General features: G+C 48.5%; 1 protein-coding gene and 1 long non-coding RNA gene across 8 annotated transcripts in view; one reads left to right on the top strand and one right to left on the bottom strand.

Moving 5' to 3' along the window:
- Positions 1-15,688, bottom strand: part of NDEL1 (nudE neurodevelopment protein 1 like 1) — a 44,660-nt gene extending 28,972 nt beyond the window's left edge. For 4 of the 7 annotated variants that reach the window (XR_004648156.1, XM_034789689.1, XM_034789695.1 and 1 more), the window contains exon 1: positions 15,598-15,688. The gene's annotated coding sequence lies outside the window, so the exon portion shown is untranslated. Of the gene's footprint in view, positions 1-9,116; positions 9,229-14,924; positions 15,084-15,597 lie in introns of those variants that run through there. The other 3 variants (XM_034789690.1, XM_034789691.1, XM_034789692.1) reach the window with 3 other exon arrangements.
- Positions 15,689-15,925: 237 nt separating this feature from the next.
- On the top strand, positions 15,926-26,396 carry LOC117887807. The gene is made up of 4 exons (XR_004648207.1): positions 15,926-16,020; positions 24,371-24,468; positions 25,591-25,714; positions 26,072-26,396. It is a non-coding gene; the product is annotated as an uncharacterized LOC117887807 (long non-coding RNA).
- The last annotated feature ends 597 nt before the right edge of the window (positions 26,397-26,993 follow it).

Raw genomic sequence — 26,993 nt, 5'->3', positions numbered from 1 at the left:
TGCCCCTAGAGTCACTTCAAATGCACCTTGTTTTCAAATCATGAGTTTATCACTATTTATCTGCTTTGCCAGGGCCCCAGTGCTAGGTGCCGGACCGACACAGACCAAAAATCCGGTCCAACCCCCAAAGAGCTTCCGGTCTAAGTAGCATTTTGTTGTCCACATTTCAACAGACGGAGGATGAGCTTACATGTGGATCCCATGCAGCTTCACTGGAATTCCTATCAGCACCATAGCAGCAGCAGCAGATTTTTGCCTGTTAATTTTCACAGGACAGCGCTAGTTGAATATTCATTTAGTTTGGCGGGGGGGAAGGGAGCTGCGGTAGTTGCCTTTGGCTGGCAGAGCAGTGTGAACACACTTCATGCGTACTAGACAGCTCTGGAGCAGTAGCAGCACAGGAGTGCTCAGAAGAAAACACTGGCTGTGAATTTATTTTCACAGCTATTTTTAAGTCTGCGAAAATAAACGAACAGGGAATATGTCCCAGTTCTACACTACATTTCCTTGCACTGGTTATACCTGTTATACCTCTGACCAAGGCAATTTATCATTGTGAAGGTACAAAGGTTAAGCTTCCATGCAATGGCCTCACTTATACACCCGCAGTCCCCTTGACTCAACATCATTAAGGCCACATAAGTGCAACCTACTTGAATTCAGTCCAACTCTGCTCAAAGCCTTATCACTGAACCATGTTTGTTAACAGAACCGAGCACATGTTCTGACCTGTAGCTCTAGGGAACCCATCGCTGCAGCCTGGCACACATGACATGCTTGAGATCAAGAGCAAACACTTTCCCCACCCCCAGATACAACGCTCAGCCTCTGCAGCTCCAAAGTAGTTAATCTACTAAACAGCCAACAAGTGACATGCCAGGAGATTCCAGTTTGGACACGGTGGAGAGCTTGGACGAGGCATCTTGTAGAAATACCTCCATCCAAAGACTCCTCCCTGCCCATTCAAATGAGCTACACCCTTGGGAACAAACACCTGAGTCATCCCTGCCAATTGCAGGGGTCGGGAATGGAACACCAGAGAGGCTAGCAGAGACCTTGAAGCTTTTATGGCTTTGTAGATTGTGCTGTGGGTGAAGGTCGGGTGGATTATTTCCTCTCACGAAAAGGCTTCACCATTTTACTGTATAACGTGTATTTACACACACACACACACACACACACACACACTCTCTCTCTCTCTCTTTCCCCTGCCCCAGAATACCCCAGCCTTCAGAGGCATACGCAGCACATGGCCAAGTTACCTTACTATCTAGAGAGACCGCAGTATCTGGGATGAACTTGCTTGAAGGCATGATGGGAGGCTGACTCAGCCTATATCCTTGTAGGACCCTTGGGTGGGAAGGCTCAGAGAAGAAACGAACCTAGACCCATGACATTTGGCGGTGGGTCTGATACAGGGTGTTCTTCGTCCCCAGGCCGTATTGCGGCTCAGTGGTAGGAAGGCTATTCTGAGCCCACTGAAGAGCTCTTTCTTGGTTTCATTCCTGAATTTCACCCAGAAGTGAACTGCTCACCACTGCCAAGTATTATAATTATTATTGTTTGTTTCAGAGGTTGCTGTGGTTGGCACACCACCATCTCACAGCTTCCCATCACAGAGTGATAGGGAAAAAAGCTCTGCATTTTTAGGGTTGCTTATAAGGCTTTTGAAATGCCTAAGAACTGTCATTTGTTAACTATCCATTTTTCCAATTCCAGATGGCACGAAAAGAAGCCGAAAAGCTTGGGGGACTTCACTTATATCCCAATGAGGTAGATCTGGTTCAGCTCCGACAGAAACCTAACTACAATTTATAACTCCTGGGGCTGGTTTGTAGATGGCTTTTATTGATTCTACATTTGAACAGAGAATCGATTTTCATAAGTTAGGCATAACTTGTGCCTTCCTTCATTTGACATTTAACTATTAGATGGTTTTAAACAAAAACAAAAAAAACTACCACCTACAAATAGCAGGAGAGTTCCGCAGAGAGATTGAAAGTTAGAAAACCTGGTTTCTAGTCCCAGCTCTGTTACTGACCTGCTGCTGCGTGACCTTGGGCCAGTCCCTTCGCCTCTCCCACCCTTTTTCTTGTCTATTTAGAGTGTACGCTTTTCAAAGCGGGGAAGGTCTTACTATGTATTTGTACAGTGTCTTATAGGTACTAGCATGATACACAAATAATAAGAAGAGGCTAGTTTGTTGTAAGGCATATATATGCCAGTGCAATCATGATAACTTAAGTTAACAATCAGTGCTCTGCTCTATCTATGGTTAATTCCTGGCCTTAGCAGTTATACAGGGGAATTCAGAGCCCACTATGGCAAGCCCTTATTCATGGACTTCAACGGGAGTTTTGCACATGGAGCGTTTGCAGTATCAAGCCTTTAGAACACGTAACACTGAGGTTTTCAGAGTACAGCTGAGACAATGCACTGGCTTCTCCCAGGGCTTTTCCCTAAAGAGGATAATCTGGAGCTGGGACATCAAAGCAGGATTCACTGTATGAATACACAGGGCAGCACCCCAGCTCAGCATTCATTGGCTGCCCCTGGAAGAACCCAAATAACTGGCCAAAACTCCACAATTGAAAATATTTCTAAATCAAGCACCATTTTGAAAATGTGCTAGTTCCTTCCAAGCCCATATTATACAAGTGAACAGGACTGAACAGCTAGTAGGGGGGAATCTCAGACTGAGACAACTGTGCTAGTTTTAACAGTTGTGACCATGTTAAAAGCTACCAGCTCATGGTCTATGTGTAGAAGTTATCTGAAGATACTTCTCTTTGCATTGGCCCCCTGCCTCTGAGAGGGTTAGTAATAGGACATATAACTTAGAATGTTTCAGAGTCAAATGGTGAACCCACTGCACAGCCTGAGTGAGGTTTGGTGCTGTAAAGAGCCTGGGAATACTGTCTCCTAATGGGCGGTGTGTGACAGCACTACTAAAATGAATCCCTGTGAAGCTGCTCTTCAATGAAGTCACCAGAACAGCACAGCTCACTGCATAACAGAGTACCTTTAAAACTCTTCCCTAGCCCTCTAACGTGTGACCCAGTGCTGCTATTAGTGCTTGGACTTAATACCAACCTGAAACAATACTGAGCATGGAACACAACACGGGATTTAGAATGCAATGCCAACTTTCTGTGAGCACAGAATCCACCCTCACATGTCAATTCAAGTCAGTGATGCTTCCTTGGCAGGATAAGCTATACAAATGTGGCCACAGTATGTGAGAAAGTCAGACCCCCCCCAAGCATCTGTCAGACGCAGGCATGACTCAGCCAAGGTGAGGATGCATGTAACATCTGTCATTCTTGTAGCCTCCCTGATTTGAACCATTCCTCATCCTCCCATCTAAAGCCAGATTATCATTTCTTGTGGAAAATAAAACTAACCAGTGTATTTAATACCCATGAAACAGGTTATTTCTGTATGTGTTAAATAGCTTCTCCTAGGCTACCTCCATGCTAGAATCTCACTGGCTTCCCTCCCACCCACCACTTCTATCCACCAAATTATTCCAAAAGCCAGAAAATGAAACACGGAGGAGAGGCAAAGCAAGGCTACATCTCACTGTGCACTAAGGACGTGATTTCCAGCTTGCGTATACATACTCCCAGTAGTTCTCACTGAGCTTGTGAAAGTATAAATAGCAGCGTAGCTGCAGTCACACACGTAGCTACAGTGGAGGCATGGCTTAGCTGTGCCAAGTTCAAACCCACCTGAATCCCATAGGTAAACAGTCGGCATGGCTAAGCTCTGCCACCATAGCCTAAGAGACATGGCCTTCTGTTATCTAGATCTCCCTAGACATCCTGGAGAGCAGCCTGACGCTACCATCCAGGGCGATGACAGACTTCCCTTCTCTAAAATCTGTCCAAGAACGCCTGGCTTGCTCCCCCACTCTTTAAGGTGTCCCTATTGCCAGCTGGTAACCTGATGGATCAGATGCATACTTGACCAAGATAACACATGGCAAGAAGCAAAGGGCCTTTGGGATAAACAAACACCACATCATCATCCATTCTGGCTGCCAGATTCCTGAACTTCCTGAAACTTAGATTTCCCAGAGATCCCAGGATGTTGCTAGAGAGTCATTCCCTTCCTGCACTAAAGATGCTCTCCAGTTCAGAAAGCTAACGCTTTCTGAGTCATGAATCAGGCCATCTGCCGCTTCCACACAGACTCTGGTAAAAAGGGCTCTCATCCTTCACTTTCTTGTATTGGCAGTACCTGCTATGGCCACAGGCAGGAATACTAACTACAGACTGTGCAATAACTAACTTTAGCCTGTTGGATTCTTGATTGCTTCCCTATCATAGTTCTCAGGACGTGACCAGGAAGCAAACAGCTGGCAAGAGCTAACGCATCCACATTGATTTTTTTTTTTTTAGTTAGTTAGTTATTAAACCATTTGAGATACAGATTACATTTCTTTGGTCGATTTATTATTGCTTTTTTTGGTCTTGAAATGGGAGCTGGAAGCATTTTCATACACAGATTGGAAGGCTGCCCACTTCCACTGTCGCTTTAGTAAGTGCACCTATATCCTTTACTGAAATACTATTTTTGCACTTAATATTCTCTGGTGAACCACAACAGATATCTTATGCCTCTTACAACAGCAGCATATGGGCTCTAACAGAAAGGACACCGCTGTCCCAAAGCTGCTGCGTCAGCATAATGGCCCTTTCTCCACCAATGCTAACCAATCCTGCTCTTTAAGTTAGGTTCTGCAGACTGCCTGGCCCAAACTAAATCCAACCTGGAAAAGATCACAATATAAAAGCCTTTAAGCTATTCAAATGAAGCACAGTGGAAGCCATGGTCTCCTAGCCTGATGCATCTCCCTGGAGCCTCCCAGTGAGGGAGGTACCGGTCTATGACAAACTGGTATCTAGCTGTGGCACACGTAACTTGCAGTCCTGGCAGCACAAGAATATAAGCCCAGACATTATGTATCTGAAACCAGCTAGGAGCGAGCTGATGCAAGAAGTCTCTTATCACACATCAAGTTACAATTGCCAAGGCATGCTCCATTAGCAATTGTAGCTCGATGTGTGATAAGAGACTTAACGATTCATCCTTTCCAGGCGTTCACGTTTCACCATAACAGAATCTCAAATTAAGTGAAGCACAGCATAGAATCTACCTCTGCCAGCTCCCAAATGGCACGTGCCAAAGCACCTTCAAAGAGAAAGATAAAAGGCTCACTCAGAACCAAACCTGCAGGCATAGGAAACAAAAGCCCCACAAAAGTATAGACCTTTGAGAACAAACTAGATCCACATCCCTGGAATCCTTGAGGGCCAGACCCATTGAAAGCAGCCAGGCTGGGGTGTGGGGGAGCACACATCCCAGGACAGAGACAGAGGCTATAAAAAGATACGCTCCTCCCTGCTAGTTTCTGTCCATCTCTCTGGAAAACTGTCTCCGAAGAAGCCAAGGGGGTTAGTGCCGATCTGTTGAGCCAACCCAGAGCTCCAGTTGGTGGTAACAATGCTGCTCTCCCTCTGCTTCCCTAATAAGAAGTGGTTTGTTTCCACTTCCTGACTGGGCATTTAATCCGGCACTTGGGAAAGGGATGCTGCAAAATGACTGGAGAGAGGAGAACGCAGTTTGCCATGCAGCCAACATTGAACTGTTTACTGTGAAGTCACAGAGATTAGATTGAGCTGGCATGGTTTCCAACACTAAGCAGACAAAAGACTCCATAGACACAACCAATGGAGTTTAGTGATGCTGGGGAATGAAAATAGGGGAAGTTTATGCACTGCCCTCCCAGAACCTCCGGTACAGTATAGGTCACTGGTGTAAACGATACACACAGGCCTTGTTAAAACTACAATGATGCCAGGTCTACACTACGTATTTCTGCTGGCATATTGGTCAGGAGTGTCCTTTTGCCAGCCCTGAATCGCTTATTTCACTCAGGGGTGGTAGAATAAGCTATGTCGGCTAAAGTGATTAGTTTTGCCAGTATAAGCTGCATCCACATTAGGCGTGCTTTGCCAGCGTAGTATATCAGTACAGCTCTACCGGCACAGCGATCTACGAGGTAAACTCACCAAGGTTAACCCAGGTGGAGATATTGTGCAAGACTTCGTCAAGTTTACCTCACGGTAAAACTAAAGCATCTCGTATTCCCTGTGTTTTTATCTCGGGGACAGCTCATGGATGGTAAAACCCCAAGGTAAAAAAACCACACCTTTTTTTAGCAGCGAAGAAAAGGCCTTTGTTATAGTCAAGGCTCAAACCAAGGCCAGAGACTCATATAGATGGCAGACCTGACATGTGTGTGAGCTCCAGGAATACACTGCTTAATTACGACTGAGCCAATGATATGATGAGTGTGGTTAATAAGTACTATCAGTTCAGAACGTCTGTGTATGTAGCCACAGTAGATCATCAATGCACCAAACACTGAAAACAACCATCCCTTTCTGACCCTTTTTTGCCCCAGTACAATTCCTGCCTACTAGTTACACCCCAATCCAACAAACCACTGGCCCTGGCAGCAAGCTGCTCCTGGACTAAGACTCCTATACGGTGTCCCACAACCCCATTCCCCAGTCCAAATGCAGCCAAGTTTCCCAAGCAATTTGGGAACTCCCAGCTCCAGATTTTCATGTTGAATCAGCTCTTTTCTGTGCTTAGCTGTCACACTCCCAGCACAGTTCTCTCCACCTCCCATGACCTGATTAGCTTGTCAATTTCATTTGGAATTGAAAATTCCCATTAACCGCTACTGAACAGGCCCTCTTGGGGTACACGGGCAGGTGAGGATAGCTTGTCTAGCCACACTTCAGAAGGGAAAGAGATGCTTGAAAGTCAAGCTATAGCCCTAGGAAATCCTCTTGTGTTGCTCTGTTACTCCTGACTAGCATATCTGGTGCAATTTGTGACACCCACACATCACACTAGGACCACTAAGCAGCAAATCAAACAACCAGGTAAGCTGAGAGGTAGGTTTGATGGCCACCAGAAGAGCCACCAAATAAAGAAAAAATAATTATTTAAAAGACGGCTGATCTATCAACTAGTTGACATGAAATCTGTATAAAGCAACTATTCAAATATTGCTGCACTTCTGCAGAAATGTCCAGGGAGACAGCAGCCCATGCAGGAATGATGAATAATCCGCTTCTTACAACTGGCTTTGTTGTCCGCAGAGTTTGCTGAACAGACACTAATCAGCACTTCCTCACAATTACTGCTAATGCCGGTGTTTCCCAAACTCTGGCCTGTGGGCTCCTGGGGGTCTCTATAACCTTCAGCTGGAATGATGCCTCCCTGCCCAGGTAGACAGACATGCACTAGCTCTGCATGAGCTAGTGCTCTAAAAGTAGCAGTGTGGATGTTGCGGCTCAGGCTTATCCCTCCCTCATCCCGCCCCCAGTACAAGCCCACGCAACCCCCTGGGTCCGAACTCAGATGGCTAGCCCATGCCGCTGCCTGTGCCATAGCATCAACGCTTCTATCTTTAGCATGCTAGCTCATCTGGAACTAGTGCATGCCTGTGTACCCAGGCTAGAGGTTTGCTCCCAGCCACAGCGTAGGGGAACCCTGGGAATCTGCAGCGTGCTGAGAGATCACATGTTGTTGGCTTTCATTGTCTCCAATGGCTTCTATAAGCATCTAGGCTCTTAAGTGGAAGGAAGAGCCAAAGGCAATTGGAATCATCAGCCAGCCTAGCTGTCTCCCCTGGGGCCCACTGCTACATAGGTGGATGAGAAGGAGCCACCTTCAGGGACTGGAGCCATCAGTGAAACTGCAGCTGCTAGGGACCAGTAGGAGATAGGAACAAGGGCGGTATGCCCAGGGGAGAAGAGAACCAAGCATCAGGGAAAGGTACCAGACAGCAGAGAACCATGGGCAAGAGAGAGGATAAGATGAGTCAGGGTAACCAGGCTGATTGATTTTAACAAAAATTGGGCAAAATACTTTTCGCACTAATGACACCAAAAATACGCTAAACACTTCCCTAATGTCACTTCACTATGGAAGCAACTGCCATGGGCATGTTAAGTGATCAGGAATGGGAGGACAGGTGGTCCCCTCAACTGTGAATGGAAAGAAGGGCATCCAAGAGACATCTATTGAGATGTGCTCCAGCCTACTAAGTAAGCCTACAGTTGTAAGTCCAAATCCTGCAAGCCTCACTCAGGCCTTTACCTGAGTAAAGACTGCAGATTGTGGCCTTAGAGAACTGTCTCTGTCCAATCAATGAACTCACTTGCTAATGAAAGCTTTCTTCCCCTACTACCAACCACCAGATGTCTGAACTGAACATGCCGGGGTAGAGAATTAAGGTGAAGAATGTTTGCCGAATGATTCCTAAATACAATTTTAAAAAGTGGTGGCAAGAGGTAAAATGTAATGGGAGTAAGAAGAAATCTGTCTCCTTTAAACAGGTGCAAAGATGCTGAGTGCACATAAATTAGCAGCTGTTTTCAATGGATGAATTTTAAGTTCTGGAGAGGTTCCCATTTAGCTAACAGGCCAGGAAACAAGTGTGGCAGTTTAAAAAATAAATAAATCCCAAAATACTGCACTTTGATAAAGAACCTGTTATCAGTGTGCCTATTCCTGTCACACACCAATGTCAAGGGAATGACTGTAATAAAGGGAAATTGCCTTTTACAAATATATATTTAATAGCTCATAATGTTCAGCCCACACAGCCACCTCTATTCATGAGAAAAGGCTGCACAGTGAATTGGGTTCTGCTGGAAGAGTTATTTCAAAATAAGTTACTTATATGTATGTAAATCAGTGTCTGTTGATGCCACATATGAAGTGTATATGCGCTCAGGTATTAATAGAGCGGCGCACATTTCATAAGCGATGCAAGTTAGGGCAGCCCTCCAAAGTTAATGTATCCTCAGAGCTGCAAAGTTTCCTCTGATTTTTCCACAGGGAGAATGAAAGCCATCCAAACTCCAGCATCAGACCTTCCCATCAATTACATGATGCAACCCTGTTGTATTTATTAAAAACCAACCTTTCTGAAACTTGGGTGCCTTAATTTAGGCCCCTAAAAATCCATATGTTGTCACCAAATTAAAGTGACCTGATTTTCACAGATCATTTGTTTTGGAACCTACCTTTAAGCACCCAAGTGTGAAACCTGAATTTTGAGGGTATGCACATCAACAGTGAACCGTGATTCCAGCAACACTTCCTGTGTCCAATCAGATCAGAACTGGATTCGGTTCCCTGCACACAGAGACAAACACAGGTAAGAGTGGCTACTCCAGCTCACCAGATTAAATCTAGCATCTTCAAATGAGCTAGTCCAGCAGGCACTGGGCTGCTCAATGGGATCAGAATTCAGGTTTATAACAGTCCATTTCTGGCTGGCAGAAGCTGAGGACACACTTTCTGTCTCACTGATACCACACATTGCTTTCCATTGACAGAGCAATGAGGCACTCTCCAGCTGCAAGCATTTAGCACAAGTTGTCCAAACAATAAGACAGCTGCCCCTCAAACCCTTGTTGCAATGATGGAGAAAAAGTAGTCCAGTTTGGAGCTTTGTCTCGCCATCAGTCCAAGCCAGTGGTCACCAACCGGTTGATTGTGATCGAATGGTCGATCCTGGAGACTCTCCCAGTTGATCGCGATCTCTGGCCGCTAAAAGTCCAGCGGTGTAGCAGGGCTACTGCTAAGGCAGGCTCCCTGCCTGCCCCAGCCTCACGCTGCTCCCAGAAGCATGCCCCACAGCCCGGGGGGTGGGGGGGTAGGGTCCCCACAAGCTGCTCCTGCCTGCAAGCACTGCCCCCGCAGTTCCCATTGGCCAGAAACAGAGAATGTGGCCAATGGGAGCTGCAGTGCCTCCAGAGCCATGTGCTCGGGGAGTGCGTTGGCCCCTTCCAGGAGCAACGTGGGACGTGGCAGGCAGGGAGCCTGCCTTAGGTCTTGTCTACACTGCCACTTACAGCGCTAAAACTTTCTTTGCTCGGAGGTGTGAAAAGACACCCCCCTGAGCGACGCAAGTTTCAGCACTGTAAAGTGGCAGTGTAGATAGCGCTGGTAGCTATTCCCCTCGCGGAGGTGATTTTATTACAGCACAGGGAGAGCTCTCTCCCAGCGCTGGAGCTGCGTCTACACAGCCACATTAAACCACTGCCGCGGGAGAGCTTTAACGTCGGCTGTGTAAACATACCCTTGGCCTCACTGTACCGCTGCCTGGGAGCCGCCCAAGGTAAGTGCCGCCCGGTGGGAGCCTGTACCCCAATCCCCAGCTCTGAGTCCCCTCCCAGAGCCAGCACCCATACCCCCTCCTGCACCCCAAGTCCCTGCCCCAGCCCTGAGCCCCCTCCAAGAGCCAGCACCCCATACCCCCTCCTGCACAGTGCCCCCTGCCCCAGACCTGACCCCCCACCAAGCCAGCACCCTGTAGCCCGTCCTGCACCCCAACACTCTGCCCCAGCCCAGACCTCCCTCCTGCACTCAAACTCCCTCCCAGACCTTGCACCCCACACCCCCTCCTACACCCCAACCTCCTGCCCCAGGCCCCCGCCCAGAGCCTGCACCCCCTACCAAAGCCAAACCCCCTGCCCCAGCCTGGTGAAAGGGAGCGAGGGTCGGGAAGAGCGAGTGACAGAGAGGGGAGGATGGCGTGAGTGGGGTGGGACCTTGGGGAAGGGGCAGGGTAGATCCTGGGTTATACTTAAATTCAAAAAGTGATCTTGTGTGTAAAAAGTTGGAGACCACTGGTCCAAGACATTGGGCTACACCTTTCTCCTGGCAAATACTGGAGGCAGATCAAACTTGTCAGCTGGGCTCCAGGGCTTGGCCTTACTCCTTCCCCACCCAAACCCCAGATTTTCTGCCTCCAGTGGTGCAAGCAGCGCAGACTCCATGACTCCCACCTTGTCTAACCACTGACATTCCAATTTTTAAAGTTTCTTGGAGGCAGCAGTGAGCCTCTTCCTCTTTGGAGGTCCAACATCCCCAAGGCTTTGCTCCCCAAACAAAACTACCTGCCAAGCTCCTTCTCCATCATGGTTAAGATTAGAGGGTTCAGGGCATCTCCTCCTTAGAAATGAAAGTGGTCAGACTGGCCCTTCAAGATTTCCAGGACAGCTAAGGAAGGAGCACATCTTGATTCAATCACACATGACCACCATGGGATACATAAACTAGCAAGAGGACACAATAAGTAATGTAGATTCTCTTCTGATTGGAGGTCACCTAGCCTTCATCAGGACAACTCACACAGAAGGGACATTGGCAAAATCATCAGCTGACAGATACCTGAGAATGGTTCCTGAACAAAGAAGTATTCCAGCTGATATCCAAGGGGCCAGACTGCTCCCATGTGGACCCATCTTCATGCAGTCAAAATGCAAAAACTAAGCTCATGTTCACCAGAGCAGACATCACTGGGAACAAATGCCCTGGTTCACAAATGGACACATCTCTTATGTGCCTTCCCCATCCCCAAGTCGGCTTTTGCATCCCAAACCAGGTTACACAGGTTGGACAACTGGCTATTGAGCAGCAACAGGTGGGATATTCTTCCAGTGTAACAGATACTCTCCAAACTCTCTATCCTCTTGAACCTCACAGGATACGGACAAAACTCTTACTAGTGTCAAGACCCAGGAAACCAAACATCCCGGTTCTGCTGGATTTCTTAGAGAACAGCCAAGACCTCCCCTCACTGCATCTCACATCTCAGAGCTAAACAGTGTCATGAACACAGCCTGATCCAAGTCTGTAGCAGGTATTAGGGATCCCCTAGGTGGTGGCAGGATATCTGTCCAAACCAACAGTCAGGCCTATCTGCTTGGCCTGGAAGCTGCACCAGAGTAACAAGCTCTCACACCATACATTCAAACAATGGCATCTAGGTGCCCGTATTTCCGATCCTTGAAGATATAACTCCCAGTTGCAATCCCTTCAGCTAGAAGAGTCTCTAAAATATCTGCTCTTAAAAGACAGGAGCCTTACTGGGCATCCCAAGAGAATAAGGTAGTTCTTTTATACTCATTCACTACCCAGGAAAATTCTTCCTTCCACACATGCCAGGAGATCATTCTTCCTGTTTTCCCCGAAGTCTAACCAACCAGAAGAAAAACCATGAAACTGTGGCATGCTAGATGTGAGAAGACCAGCTAGGAGGATCAAGTGCAGCATCAGCAAAACATGCAGGTCCAGACTGGTCTCAGAAGGGATAGCGCCTACTCCACTGTTCTCCAGCAGCTTTCTGGGAAGAAAGACTGACGGCAACCAGGTCACTCATCAAACCCTTTATTAAAGCACTACAGGCTCGACCTCCTATCCTCCACAGCAGCATCCTTCTGCAGGAAGGGGATCCCAAGTGGTAATTCCAACATTAGATTAATTCCAGGGAAGAGAAGCTTCTTCTGTCTTATTCATCTCTCTCCCTGACTTTTTTTTTTTTAAACTGGTCACTACATATCTTGGACTGGGAAAGAGCTCAGGATTCAGAAGGGAAAGTTTGTTATTTAACCATTATTTCACTTCTGTGACTGATCTCTCCCCAGATCTGCCCTTCCCAAGGTAAACTCTTCAGATACGTCTAAGAGGGCCTCTTCCTGGGACCATGTATATAGTTATCCCAGTTGAACAAGCATTGCCTTAAAAAGTTAAAATGTATGACAAATAGTGTTTTGATACCACTGTGGAAATAATCATCTGATATGCAGTCAGAAGGGTCATGGCCAAGTCTGGTGCCCTGTGGACAACCCAGAACTTCCTCTGATACCTCCCAGGTGTCAAAGATGGGGAAAGATGTCAATCCCAGAAAGTTATTCAAGGAGCAATTTTTCCAGAGTCACCCCTAGAGAAGTTGGAGGCAATGACTTGTTATGGCAAACACACCTGGGGATCTTCATTGTTTTTTAGCAAGAAACATGTGAGTTTTATTGGGGCTGTTTTATTGGGGCTAAAGGGCTGTTGAACTCCTGCTCCACACTTCTATCTGTCAATCTTTATGCAGTTAATATTTACAAGAGATAGAAAACACAGAGGTAACTGTGTATACAAGGCTGCCCAGAGGCCATCCCTTTTTGCAACAATTAAGATTTTCTGCTATAACCAGAAACTAATTTTCCAGACTACTCAGGACTCTGTTTGCCATCAAATAAACTGGACACGTTAGGCACAATTTTCACTCTATCCAAGCTGGACCATCCTATAGTTCATACTAATAATATAGTTAAAATGTTCAGATCAGAAACATCCTAGGCAACAAGTCTATTTTAGTGATGTGAGTGCAACGTAAGTACATAGCTATACAAATCAAAAGGGGAATTTTGTATTTTTTAACTGAACAGGGACAAGCTATCCTAAATTAAAGAAAAGTTTCTGATCTCCAATTTGTATCATTAACTGATCACTTGAGAAACAACTCTAACCACAACAAGTGAATACTACAATATATACAACATTCTGCCCAGAGATGGGCACAGAAATCACTTTCATCCGTATCAAACCACAAAGATTCCTTGAGTAGCAGAGTTCAATGTGCACTGCAGAGGCAGCATGCTCAGGCGAGCAGAGGGGAGGGGGAGGAGGAAGACACAGCCTCACCAGCAAACTCTGATTAAGGAACAACAGTGACAGACAGACTGCCAGAGCCCTATTTTAGGCAGACGAATGGTGGCTGGAATATGGGTGGGTGTGTATGTATAAAAGCTGGGAAGTTGCATCCTTCCTTAGGGTTTCAGCAAGGTGTTGCCTGTTCCAACCACCTTCACCTACCTGACATGAGATTTGTGATACTTAGTTTAAGCTTTTCAGGGCATCCCCTCCCGATAAAAATTCTCTCCTGAAGAATGGACTGAGCTAACTCCCAAACCTGCCCTTTTCTTGCAGTAATAGAAATAGTATTTTTAATGACTCACTGGACTAAGTGCATTTGACATCATGGGCATATTTGTGTATCCTAGCACCATCTGACAGCAAACATTTTGCAGGCCTTTCCCTTTCTCCAAACACAGCAGTGAGGATGGATTCCAGGGCATTCTCAATAAGACAACTAGTTTTGGCAACCAATATATATATATACACCTCTACCCCGATATAACACGACCCGATATAACACGAATTCGGATACAACGCAGTAAAGCAGTGTTCCAGGGGGAGGGGGGAGCACGGCTGTGCACTCCGGCAGATCAAAGCAAGTTTGATATAATGCGGTTTCACCTATAACACGGTAAGATTTTTTGGCTCCCAAGGACATTATATATAGATATATAGATTATCCAACCCCATTACCCAGCTGCCTCCTTGACCCTAAAGTTTGCCTTCACCAAGAAAAGTAAACATGCTGAAAGTGGGTTTTTACTCATTGGTTTAGTGGACATAATGGTGACTTGGCAGCAGAGACAAATAACATTCAGCATCATAAAAGATAACCGTTGGGAAAATCTATTAGGACCAGATTTTACCTACAACTAGCTGACACAATGCTGAATGCAACATGTCTCTATCCACACTAAGCACTCAGGCATAGTCAGCATCACGCCGGCTACCCAGAATACTGAAATCACGTGCAAAGAGGATTATATATTCTAGTGAATATGATCCCCCTGCTTCTCCTAACCCTTGCACCATCCATGTGGACCCTGCACCTCATTTTATTCACTGCGCCTGTCAGCCCATGGGGACCCTGCACTCCATATACCCCCACTGGGACCCTATGCCGCCAGCCTCCACACCCCCCATCAATAAATGGACCCTCACACTGGGACCCCAGGCCCCAGTCGCCAAACATCCCAACAGTCAATGTATCCCTACAGGAATCCCATGCCCCCACACCCTCACCAGCCATGACACCGACCTATGGGGATCCTATGTCCCACAACCCCCAAGCTTGTGTCCCCCACCAAGCATCGCACCCACCCATGGGCGCCCCACATCCCCCAACTTCCACACACCTCATCAGTCACCGCGCCCTACATCCCCCAGCCAGCCACTGCACCCCGCACGGGGCAGGCGGGGATGGCCCGAGACGCCACCAGCCCCAGGGGGCCAAGGGCCGCTGCGCGCTGCTCCGGCGGGAGGCTCCGGCAGTGCCGGGTTCAGGGATCCCTGCCCAGGCCCCGCCGGTGAGTGACGACACCATCACTAATCGCAGCCCGTAAGGGCTCCGACCCCAGCCAATGGCAGGAGGGGGCGGGACCTGCCCCGTTGTCAATTTACATCCAATCCGGTGAGGTTTGCGGAGCAGGAAACCGCGGACCCTTCCGTGGAGCCACCCGGCCTCCGTACGCCCCCGGCCAGCCCTGCCCGCGCGGCTCCTCTCCTTCAAGGCGCCGCTTTGCCCCGGCCGCCGTGTTCCCCTGCGGAGCCCTCCGACCCTCAGACACATCCCCAGACCCTCCCGGCTTCCGTGCCCGCCACAGGGCGTCTCCCTGGTAGCCCCGCTCCCCGACAGCCCCCACCCCAGCGCCCCTCCCGGCTTCCGTCCGCCCGCCGCCGCCGCCGCCCCTGCGCTCCCGAAGCCCCCCACTGACACACTCATCACCAGAGCCGAAGAGCCCGCGCCCCTCCTCCCGAGCCAGCTCCGCGCGCCCCGGAGCGAACACCGGGCCCGGAGCCCAGACTCACCCGGGCGCATCCCCTGTCACGGCAGCAGCATCTCCCCCGCCGCGTCCCCCGGCTCCGAAGCCTGCCTCATCCGGGCTCCGCGGGGGCGGGGCCGCCGCTGTGACGGCAGGCTGGGGGGCGGGGCTTGGGCCGTACATCACAGCGAGCGGCGAGGCAGCGGCCGAGACCCGCCCGTGTGGGGGCGGAGCTATGGTTGCGGTTGATACACGGGGCGGGGCTAGGAGCCGGCTTCCAGCCGCCAGACCCCCCCGCCCCCGCCCGTGAGCGCCAGTGTGCGGGGCAGGGCGCTTCGCTGGCCTGGCTCCGCCCCACGTGGCCGGCGCCGGGCCGGGGCTTGCTGTCACCCCGCAGGGAGGCAGCCTGGGCTCGACCGCTGCGGGCTGAAGGCGGTGGGGCTGCCGTGTTTGCAGCAAACCTGGCGGGGTAACGGGGTGCTGTGCTGGGCCTGGCCTGCCTTAGCGCGGGTCAGACTGTGATGTTAGGGCCCCTGCTGGCCCGATGATGAACCCCCTGGGCCCCGTCCCTGCCGGCTGTAAGGGGGCGGGGTGCAAAGGGGGCAGTGTGTGGGCAGGTCCCCCTGGGACTGGGTAGCTTTGAGCTGGCCAAGGCTTTATGAGAAACCAATTAGGGGTTGCCTGGGCCGCAGCTCGCAGCCATTGGGCCTCGGTCCCCTCGGCATGGCCAGGTGCCGCTGGGATGATCTAGACTCTCAGTGGCAGTGATTCCCCAGGCCTTGTCTTGGAAGTAAACGCGCGGAAACGAGCAGTGCTTGCAGGTAGAGAGGGGGCTGCTGGGTCAGAGGGGCTCGAGGAAAGCAGGGTGATTGCCTGGCACCTGAGTACAGCACCTGGGTAGTCCTGCTCCTGTGCCCCAGGGGACTAGGTTCAGATCACCCTTCATGCTGCAGATATCAAAGCAGCAATGCGTTCCTCACAGGCAGGGCGGTGACTAATGGAGCAGCACTGCGCTCAGCGATAGCTCACAGGCAGCCCAGGGTGGCAGAGAAAGAAACTTGGCTGGGGGCACTAATGAAGGGGGTATGCTCTGCAGTGTGAAAGAGCCTGGCTGTTTTACCTTCCCAGACATGCTGTCCTGTTGTGAGGGAAGCCCAGCGTGTTATCTTGAGAGTTGATAAAACAAATTCGATAGGAAAATGGCTTTTTGTCAAACAAAGGCTTTTGTAGAAGTTACTTTCAATTATTTTTCCCTTTTTTGATAGAAAAAACAGACATTGGTTAAAATTGGGGGGGGGGGGTGTTTTAAAAAATTACCAAAAACTGCCTTTTGTCAACCCTCCCCTTTCCCTGTCTCTCCCCCCCCCCCCCCTTATTTTTTTAAAGGAAACTTTAACAACAAATATTTTTAGTTTTCCTGTGAAAAATAATTGGCAGTTTGGTAAATCCCCATGGAGGATTAACCACGTGAGAACTCCAAGGGGAATCATCAGTGCTCATAGAAAAACAGCAGATCTGTGCCATTCCCTGGTAACTGTGCTCAACTTTAGTGACATGCTTCATTCTCCCCTTGCGCTTGCATTTTTAAGATGCATATTTTTATGGTGCATTTGGAGGGAAATAAGGGACTTATGAGAGCAAAAAGTCACAACTATGACCCTCATCCCCACCCTCATCCTGCTTTTCAGCTGGGATCTCATGAGAAGGATCCTCTGCATTTCTCCTCCTATCTCTCTCCCCCTCCCCCCATGCACACAGTTATAAATTGTAGATTTGTAATAAGAGACTTCTTGCATCAGCTTGCTCCTAGCTGTGTTCCCAATATTGGATTCCCTTCTGTTCTGACCTCCTCCTAGTATCATGTCCCCAGCTGCCATCCTACTGGTGGGTGAGTGAGATGCCCCAGCCACCCTGTGAAAGCAACAGCAGGCGGTGAAAGGGGCCATGTTTAGAGTAGCGGAAAAGAGGTTGCCAGACTATAGAACTACAGAGGATATGAGATTGTAGCAAAGAATCATAGAATATCAGGGTTGAAAGGGTTTCTAGTCCAACCCCCTGCTCAAAGCAGGACCAATCCCCAACTAAATCATCCCAGCCAGGGCTTTGTCAAGCCTGACCTTAAAAACTTCTAAGAAAGGAGATTCCACCACCTCCCTAGATAATCCATTCCAGTGCTTCACCACCCTCCTAGTGAAAAAGTTTTTCCTAATATCCAACCTAAACCTCCCCCACTGCAACTTGAGACCATTATTCCTTGTTCTGTCATCTGTTACCACTGAGAACAGTCTAGATCCATCCTCTTTTGAACCCCCTTTCAGGTAGTTGAAAGCAGCTATCAAATCCCCCCTCATTCTTCTCTTCTGCAGACTAAACAATCCCAGTTCCCCTAGCCTTTCCACATAAATCATGTGCTCCAGCCCCCTAATCATTTTTTTTTTTGCCCTCCGTTGGCCTCTCCAATTTTTCCACATCCTTCTTGTAGTGTTGGGCCCAAAACTGGACACGGTACTCCAGATGAGGCCTCACCAATGTCAAATAGAGGGGAAAGATCACGTCCCTCGATCTGCTAGCAATGCCCCAACTTATACAGCCCAAAATGCCGTTAGCCTTCTTGGCAACAAGGGCACACTGTCGACTCATATCCAGCTTCCTGTCCACTGTAACCCCCCTCGGTCCTTAGCAATAAGGGAGTGTGCAATTGGGCCAAATGCAGTATCGTGCCCAGAGTAGGATCTGTGGCCAGTCTGGAATCCTATTGACTCAGTAAATGTAACCAAAAAGGAACTGTTTTTCTCTGAGGCCAAGATTCAGTCACTCTATGAAAGGGGAAGCGGGGGACAGGAAATGTGGTTAAAGTCAGGAAACAGAGCAGCTGACAGTCGCCTATGTGTTTCAGGTCTTCCCCACTGTTTCAGTTGAAACCCTGTGACGATCACATTGCTCATCTTGGGTGTTTGTCGCTAGGAAAGTTAGTGCCTGGTCAATATCTGAAAGTTCAGATGCTTGATCTGGGGAAAACCAGTGAAGACAGAGGAGGGTAGTAGGAGTGAGGCACTGAGATATCTTGGTGATGAGCCTGGTATAAGAATTTAGCTGGCAGATTACATAGACAAGCCAGATCCCTGTTTTGTTGGATTGTCCCAGCATCTCTGCTAGTTATAGTGGAACTGCTGATTGGGTCCTATCTCAATAGTTCAGCTGCCCTTGTTCCTTGCATGCTCTGGGATTCAAACTCTGCTTTTGGACACAGCATAGAGAAGCCCCAGGACCCCAAAAGAGCTGGCTGGCCTTAAAGTCATGATAAAATAAGGGAATGGAGGCTGCCATGGGGAGGAAGTGTTGAAGGAAAGCAGAAAAATTAATTTGACATTTGACATCATGACAAAATGGGCATTTACTGCAAGTGCAGTATTGAGACTCACTGTGACACATGTGGAATCTTCTATATCTAGACTAGCAAATCCAGCTAATAACTACAATAAATCAGCCTGCTCCAGCTGGGAAATGTTGACTGTTTTTTAGTCATGCTTCCTGTTCTTAGTAAGAGTGGGGTGAGGTCACCAGCAGACCCCAGCCCCAGTGTCACTCCCTGACCCTCCCAAGTTTTCTGAGCTGCCAAACCTGCCTGCATTTCCACCAGCCCAGTAGCTGCCAGCTCTCTCCCAGGGCTTTTCTTATGCACTTGGTTTGACACCATCAAGTTGCACAATAGGTAATCTGTGTAACGGCTTGGTTTTGCCATCACCCTCATTCTCCTTCCCACCTACTGTCACACTCACTTGTGTCTTGTTTCAAATTAGACTGTAGGCCATGTTTCCCAAACGGTGGGTCCCAGGAAGGTTGTCACATCCAGGGCCTGCTTAACCCATCCCTGGGCCCTGGCTTAGGCAAACATTCTCTTCTTCCAGCCCAATGTGGAGGGAAGGTCCCAGGGTGGGGGTGGTATGGCAGGGAGCAGGTTGAAAAGCGAGTCTGCCTCGCACTCACCCTTCATTGGCACCTCCTAGTACAACACCTGGAGTAGGGGAGCCGGGCCCAGCCCCATAGGACAGGAGCTGCTGCTGTGGGGTGAACTCAGTCTCCACCCCATCCCCAAGGGCCTCCCCGATCCAGGATTGGGGCAGAGGCTGCATATATGCAATGGTGGGTCGTAAAAAAAGATAAAACCCGGTTTGTGGGATGCCTTAGTGAAAAGTTTGGGAACCACTGGTCTGGGCTCCTCAGGGTTGGTGTGGGTTCGTACAGCACAATGGAGCCTTGGCCCTCTCAGAGCTACCACAATATAAATTGTGGGTCAGATCCTCAGTGGCATTGCTGCTTTGACATCAACAGAGCCACAGTGGTTTATCCAGCTGAGGATCTGGCTTAATATACACCCCAGGACAACTTCCTATGGACTTCTGTATGACTCACTTATCTGCTCTGTGCTCCAGTTCCCTCCTCTGTGACATGCAGAAGATAGTTACCTGCCTTGCTTGGCTGCTAGAAGGCTTAATTCATGTTTTGCAAAGAGCTATGAGAAGGGCTACGTGTGGTTTCACTGTCATTCCTGCTGCACAGCCCCCTGCCGGCACCCCAACTCCAACCACCCTCTTGCCAAGTCCTTCCCCACAACCTCTACAGTTAGAGAAATTACAATATAGTGACATGGTTTTGTGTGCTAACATCTAGTCCCTTTCTACCCCTTCTCTAACGTGCCCCACTCTTCTCCCTATTCCGCCATTAGTCTTCTGTCTTCATCCCCCAAGTCCCACTTTCTACCTTAGATTGCTATACAGCCCCATGTCCAGGGTATCTGAGCACCTCACAAGCTTTGACCTATTGGTCTTCACAGCACCCCTGGGTGATGGGGAACCGAGCCACTGAGAGACTAGGGCCTGGATCCACAATGGGACTTAGGCCTTGCAATGGTCAGCTTTGCGGCACCTAGAACTTCACAGGAACGACACTGCAATCCACAAAGCTGTTAGGCCCTCAGACTCTCTCTCCAATGCATGGGGAGAGACAGGCACCTCAGAATGGGATCCACAAAAGCCAGTACGCTAGGTAGGGAGCTACCTCAGCCAATCAGTGGGGGATGCCAACAACGGGGGTGAGCTAAACTCTGCCCTCCCCTGGAGTTTGGCACCTAGGTCAGGCTGCAGGTAGGTGCCCGTTGTGACAGGTTCCCCCTAGGGTGCCACCTGGAACTGGGGTACCACTGAGCCCTCTGACCCACCAGCCTGGGCTCCCTCTCACACTGTGCTGCTGTGACAAGCTACAGACCTGCTCCTGTTTCTAACTCCCTCCAGTATTCTCACAGGTAGGGACACACCCAGCTGCAGTTACATACAGGCTCTCTGACCAACCACTGCATGAACCAACAATGGAGAGACTACAGCCAAAATAACCACCAGTTTCCCAGCCTAGGACCCTCCCCACACTGGACTATAAACCCAAAATTATACTGTCTTGCATTGCACAGGGAACTGTACAACATAAGCTCACAGAGTTTGCCCCTCCCTCAGTGTGGAGAGGAAATGCACCAGCCCCCTGAGCTAAGATTCCTAAGCACTTCGCTCCAAACGCACTGGTTTAGATTAAAACATAAAATAAGTTTATTAATTACAAAAAGATAGACTTTAAGTCATTATAAGTGATAGCAAACAAATCAAAGGAGATCACCTAGTAAATAAAAAAACCCACAAACTCAGCCTAAGATACTAGAAAGATAGAATATGAATTAGCAAATACTCACCCTGGCTGATGATACAAGCAGGCTGCAGATTGTTAAAGCACAAGCTACACTTGCTTTGCAGCTTGGAATCCCCAGGTTTTCTTGCACAGGCTAGAAATCCCTTTAGCCTGAGTCCAGGACTTCCCCCAGTTCAGTCTTTGTTCCTAAGGTGTTTTCAGAAGTCCTCTTGTATGGGAAGTGAAAAACAACCAATGATGACACTCCCTGCCTTATATAGCTTTATCATATGGCGGGAACCCTTTGTCCCAAACTCAGTTTGTGGAAAAACACTGACATCCCAAGATGGAGTCCAGAGTCATGTGGCCTGGTTATGTGGTGAAGTCATGTGGTCTGGCTTCTTCATTGTTGTACCAGGAAGGCTAGTTGAGGATGTCATCTAAAGTAAGCACTACTGAAATACAGATACATAGTCAATATTCCTAACTTTAGATAAAAAAATGATACATGCACACAAATAGGATAATCATATTCAGCAAATCATAACTTTTCCAATGACATCTCACATGACCCATCTTGTACCAAATCCATCATAATTATGCCATAATCATATCATAATATCACTATTAAAAATAATGGGTGCAGTGTCACACCTATATCTTGTAGCGATCCACGACTGGGAACCCCTATGCTGGAGTTAGGCAGCTGCCTTACTCCTCACGTAGCAGTGGGGAGAGGGGGAGAAGGTGGACCCCACTGTGTAACTTTTAGCCCAGTGGTTTTAGCACTCACCTGGAATGTGGAAGACCTGGGTTGAATTCCTCCTTCTGCCTGATGGAGAGCAAAGATTTGAATTCGGGTCTCCCGCCTCTCAGGAAAATGCTCCAATCACTAAAAAGTCATGGAAGCAGAGGGACTGGATCCTGGGTGTACAAGGAGAGACTGAGGGAACCCTACTCCCCCATCAGAATATCCCACAGCTCAGTAGCTAGAGCACTCCCTTGAGAGTTGTACAAGATGAGACCCCTGTTCAAATCCTTCCTCCCCATGAGGCAGAGGGGGAATTGAACCAGGGTCTCCCCCAGCCCCCTGGGGGCTCTGACCAGTGGGCTAACAGTGGTAGGTGCAGCTCCCCTTCCACCGGCCAGATTTTGAGGAGGACTCAAGACAGGAGGTGGCCTCTGAACACCCCTCCCAGACCAGGCCCTGTAGGCAAGTGAGGTGCTCCTCCACTTGTCTTCCCCCAGCTTGTGGATGGCTCTGGGGCTTAGGCAGGAGATAGGGATCCAGATACCTAAAGGGAGGCAGCAGCGCACATGCCCAGAGGCAGGGGCCAAGTTTGAGCACCTACAGGATTACATGGCAGCCAAGTGTGGGGTTCTGTGAGGCACAGTGGTGCCTAAAACTGCGACTTAGACACATAAGTGGATCTGGGACTATGTGATTTTGTGACAGGGTGGCCTGTAATAGCAGGGGCTAGACTCAATGACCCAGGAGGGCCCTGCTAGTCCTATGGCCCTAGGCCTTACCCAAGCTCATGCAGGGAGTGTGTGGTAGGGCCGGGAATTGAACCTGGTCTCCTCAGTCCTAGGCAAGTGCACCAGCCACTGGCCTGTCCGTCTTCTTGGTCCTGCCACCCCTGTCCCTGCTCCCCATACCACCATGCAAAATATGCACAGACAATGTAGCTGCTTTACCTATCCCATCAAAGCCCTGTTAGAGTGGAACAAGTGACCACTGGGAGAGGCTGTGAGAAGCTCTGTGCTTCAGGTGACCTGCTGGTCATGAGCCAGTCTCTGGGAGGGTTTGAGCCTCAGAGACAAACCCTTCATCAGTCACTGTCACTCTTTGCCTGGTATGTCACAGTCACACTTTACAGCCTCCTTTCAGCTGCATGCAGTGCTATTGATTTGCTTGTGGCCTGTCCCAAGTGACCAGGAAAGGTCACATTTCAAGCTGAAAAGGCTGACACAAAGTTCCTGTCTACATACAAAGGGGTCCATTAAAAATGCCCTCAACAGATGAGATCAAATGGTGACCGTAGCCTGAAATCCCTGGGTACAGAAAGGGCAAAGATGCAGTAGTGACAGATGCCTTAGGACAGGGAGATGCCCAATCTTTGCCCAACTGAGGGCTGTGTGGCAACTTGTCACTGGCCCAAAGTCATTCTTAATTTGCATAAAAGGGAACAAATTAGAGCTGCCCTCCTCTTTAATTAATACAAAGAGTAGCCAGCGGACACTGCAGGTTCCAGCAGGCCATGCTCTGTGGATCCAAGTGGGCCAATATTCTCCCTATGCGTCACCTTAGGTCACATTGTAGAATTGTATGAGCCGCACCCAGGGGCCACATTTTGTTTGCTCCTGTTCTGAGAGAAGCCAGAGTGTGCTGGGGTCAAAGAGACACAGAATCAGTCAGCCTGGAGCTTACCGACAAGTGCTACATGTACCACAGCACCTCCGGAACCAAGCTATAGCTCAGCAGAGACAAAGCACCAAATGGATATGAAAAGTGAACTCTCCTTTCTCCCTAAAGTGATCTCTCTGGTTTGGGGCAGGGCAGGATGAGGTATGGGACTTGGCACTATTCCTGCCCATGCTAAACCATTCCCATGCTATTGACAGCTCAACACTCTTCACCAGCAACAAGTATTTAATACAGAGTAAAATACAATATTCATGCTTCTCTGAGGGGAAAGCTCCAAATGTCCCCTATGTTAGACTGCATCTACAAAGTGTGGTCCATATAACAAACCCTGGAAATGGACAAGGTTAATGCGAGATGATCTGGATTATTATATAGTGCCAAGGATATAAAGAAAGCTCTACAGCAGTAAAATTCACCTCTAACAAGGTCCCTGTCCATTAATCTTAAACTAGATTAGTATATTTGAAAGCCATAAGGGACTATTACGATAACCTAACAAGCCAGAAAATGACAGCCAATAAATTCTGCATCGAGCCCATAACTTCTGGCTGAACCACCAGCAGATCGTTTAGAAAAAACATCCCATCTTGATTTAAAGACTTTAAGTGATGCAGAAACCACCACATTCCTTGGAAAGTTGTTCCAATTGTTAATTATCCTCACTGTGTGGTGGGGGTTTTTGTTTGTTTGTTTTGTTCTAATTGTGTCTTATTTCCAGTTTGAATTGGACTATCTTCAGCTTCCAACTCCTGGATCTTGTTATGATTTTGGCTGGTGCATCAAAGAGGCCTCTGCTATCAGAAATCCTCTCCCCATGTAAGTACTTACAGACTGCGATCAAATCCGTCTCGTATCCTTCTCTTTGGTAAGTAAATTAGACTGAGCTTCTTAAATTTCTCACTGTAAGGCAGGTTTCCCAGACCTTGAATTGTTCTTGTGGCTCTCTGCTGAACACTTTCCGGGTGAGAGCCTGGCTCTTCAGTCCTTACTCATGCAAAACTCTCAGTATAAAGTCAATGGGCCCAATGCTTCTTTTAGTGTAGCTTTGGCTGAAGGAGTGCAGGATCTGGCCCTAGAATTTTATCCAGCTTAGATCACAGCATATTTCAATGCTAAGGCACTCTTGCACTGTATAAATGAATAGGGAGCCGCAGAAGTTGAAATTTCAATTTATTCTGACCACTACAATTGTATGCAAAACTGTTCTATCCAGGGATGGCCACAGGGAGAGAGGCAAACTGCCACAGTTGAAGTCAGTGGAGATGCCTGAGCTACCTTAAGAAAGGGCTGCCGGCAGAGTGTTTTTTTTGATTGAGCCCAGCACCTTTGGATTTCGCTCCATCCCTTGGTCTATACTGACCTGAGTTTGCAAACCCTCAGATTCTCCCTGCACTCCCTGAATCATGAGGAAGGGGAAGATATGTGAGGCTGGGCAGTAGGAGGCGGCTGGGGGGGGAGGGAGATTCTCATTGGAGGGCTTGAATTGTTTAACATCTTTGCTATGGCTGCAATATTATGAGCTAGAAGTAACTAAGGGAGTCTGTTTATTTAACACGTGCACAGTATATCCCTGAAGAATGTCAAGGGCACCTCTAGCTTGGCATGGGCTTCCTTACTGCATTGAAAATCTAAAGCAATAAGATAAATGAATAATGCACCCAGGTCTGAGTGGGGAGGCTGCGCACTGTCTGGGCTCTAGATGCATCCCAAACACACTTGTTGCAGGATTTGTCTAATACATTTGATTACATTGTCGCGTTATAGACCCATGAGACACAAGGAGGAAGAGCGTAGAGCCATAGACAGAAGAAAATCACATTTGCAGGTTACTGTCATTGCACAGAATGGCTGAATAGTATGTTTATTTCAGCAGAGCAGAGCACATGTGAATATTATTCCTATTGTGACCTATCCTGAACTGCACTCTTTGCAATACAGGTCCCACGAAGGAGGGAGGCGAGGACGGAGGAATGAAATACAAAGCCCTTCAATTATGCCAATATGTTTTTATGAGAATCAGCCTGTGGCTCCATTCTCAGCTCTGCCAGCTCACAGATTTTGGGTAAATTGCGGCCCTTCAGTGTGCCTCAGTTTCCCTATTTGTACAATGGGAATATTATCATTTGGCCACCTTTGTAAAGTGCTTTAGGAACTATGGGGGGAAAGGGCTAAAGAAGCAGAGTATTCTTACTATAGAAGTGCCGTGCAGTCATATTAAATGACACTTTAAGCTCTCTGCACATGGAACTCCTATTGATTTCAAAGGGAGGGCTTGCAAGATTGAACCTGTATAGTTCTGTAACTCCAAATTTGATTTAACAGAGGAAGCTCAAAGCATGGGGCAGCTCGGAATATTTTTCTTTTCCAATGTTTGGGTTGCTTTTAAGTTTAATCCTAGCTCTGAGTTTCCCATGTTTAGAACGGATCGCTACAAGATTTTTATACTCTCTACTCCTGATCTGAATTCCGGCTTGACCAAATTGTCTGGGAATGCTGTGCCTAGCAGAAACATGCCTCTGAAGGGTGACTTTGACATAACATCAAAAGGATGAGAGCGACTGATTCCATGTCAGTATCTCTGGGGCAGAAACCCTTCCAGCAATGGACACATCAAAACATCTTCTTAGTTGTCCTGACCCACCGGAATTTGAGTCTGCTAACAAAGAGGCAGTGTTGGTATCCGTGTTTCCCAAGATGTCTGGCTTGCCTGCCTGGTTAACATTGATTTTAAATAAATGTTTGCTTTGAGGTATGTTTTGCCTGCGCCCTGTTGTAATCTGGAGTCGTTCCCATACATTCTGCAAGGGGCACTGAAATCTCAGCCTCACAAAGGAGCAGTCACTTAGCATTAGCTCCTGCACAATGCAGCCGTGCCTCCCTCTTGGCCATGGCAGATTTGTGTTTCCCCAGCAAAACTCGTCCATTGAAAACCCCGAGAAAAAAAGAGCTTAAATGTATTCTCTTGAGAGAGGGTCTCACGGGGGGGAGGGAGCACTCAAAGGGTTGGGGACAAAGACATGGAGGTATCTCAGAAGAGAGATCCCATGAAGGGGGGGATGTCTTACCAATGGGGGTCCCAGGATGGAGGCTTAAACAGACGTCTCACAGAGAGGGGAGTGCATATGATGGGGGGCTGGGATTGTCTAGGTGAGGGTTAGTGTCTCATGGAAGCGGATCCTGGGGGGTGGAATCTGGGGGGCTCAGGAGGGACACGCTTCTCATGGCAGGAGTGGGCTATCCAGGTGACTGGAGGGGTCGTGGGGGGCAAACCTTGGTCCGTAATGGGTGGGACTGTTCTTGGGGGATTTGTCTGAGGTGCTGCTGACTGCCCCCAGCCCCTA

This window comes from Trachemys scripta, chromosome 14 (assembly GCF_013100865.1).
Source record: "Trachemys scripta elegans isolate TJP31775 chromosome 14, CAS_Tse_1.0, whole genome shotgun sequence".
NCBI lineage: Eukaryota > Metazoa > Chordata > Testudines > Emydidae > Trachemys > Trachemys scripta.
Note: the sequence above shows the minus strand (reverse complement) of the source record. Positions and strands in the feature narration are given on the sequence as shown.